Raw genomic sequence first — 1565 nt, 5'->3', positions numbered from 1 at the left:
CAGGAAAAACACTAAAATACAATATCAGCATACTTACTTACATTAAATATATGAAGTGCCCCTTTAAAGTTTCTGTGGTGAAAAACACAGTTTTATAAAATACAGTCAACTTTAAAAGTGTCACTTGAAAAGTAGATTTTTTTGCTTCTCACCCGATCTCATTAGTATTATCATCATATTGTTGCATTAATGATTAGAGCATACTGTACACACCACTACATGATGCCATTTAAGTCCAGATTTAATATCTCAACATATTTTAAACAGACGTCTGGTAAAAGTATAGTTCTAACATCGGAACAGACACTGGTGTCAGTTTTTAAATGTTTCAACAACATCTGATGGGATTTTCATGATTGCAGTTTTTTACAACTGTTTACACACAAAATAGTAAATATATTATACCAAATCTTTAAAAACCATAAGTTATTTGTCAGCCTTTTACTCATTTTTCAATCGAATAAAACACACACACACACACACACACACACATGTATATATGTATGGGTATATGTGTACATATGTATATACTGTACGTGTATATGTATGTGAAGGTATACATGTGTATGTATGTGTGTACAGTATGTTTGTAGGTGTGTGTGTGCGTGTGTGTGTGTGTGTGTGTGTGTGTGTGTGTGTGTGTGTGTGTGTGTGTGTGTGTGTGTGTGTGTGTGTGTGTGTGTTCTGGTGACTGTAGGTCTGTATGTTCTCTGGTCTTTAAAGGGTTGTGGCCATCGAGTAGAATGCAGACAAGATGTTCCTTAAGGTGTTTTATTAGAATAAAGGTGTGTGTGTGGTTCTGAAACAGAGATACAGGCATAATTCAGTCAAATCTAGACTCTATATAAAGCAGGTATATAATAAAACATAAACACAAGTAAGAGGTTAAATTATAGCTTTGGTATATATGACTTAAATGCAGTGTTATAATAAATGCTTGTTACTAAGCAAATACAAAATCTCAGAAATGCAATAGTACACTAGACTATGTCCCTGTTCAAAGAATAATTTGCTGCACATTAAAGTTACAGTAGTAATATATATATATATATATATATATATATATATATATATATATATATGTTTATTTATCAATGTATACATATCAATATGTACATAAAATGTCTTAGTGCCACATCTGCTTCTGACTGGCTAGTAGTCCTTACCTAGGTACTGCACATGTGCGACTCCCAACAAAGATGGAAAAGAAATGCCTCACTCTGTAGCTAAAACAGAGAGCTCAACACCCAGGGTGAAAAGAGGAGCTGCAGCAATGTGCAGTACAACAACAACATGGTGTTTTTTTTTCAGAAAGGAAACCATGTAAATCTCTTCTAGTACAACCTCAAAATACAATTATAAACCTGAAAATTAGCATCATTTGAGCACTTTAAGGAGATATAAATTCAACATTGGTGTCAGCCCTCTATTAGAAAACACTAACTAATGAGGCTCTATTCATATGAATGATGATTAAAATGCGTCTGAATAAATTATCCCCCAACTATGTAGCTCTACTCAGCTTCTAAGTCTCTTCTTTGTTTTGGCTTCACACTTGGAACATT

The sequence above is a fragment of the Etheostoma spectabile genome, chromosome 19 (genome assembly GCF_008692095.1).
Source record: "Etheostoma spectabile isolate EspeVRDwgs_2016 chromosome 19, UIUC_Espe_1.0, whole genome shotgun sequence".
Lineage (NCBI taxonomy): Eukaryota > Metazoa > Chordata > Actinopteri > Perciformes > Percidae > Etheostoma > Etheostoma spectabile.
Note: the sequence above shows the minus strand (reverse complement) of the source record.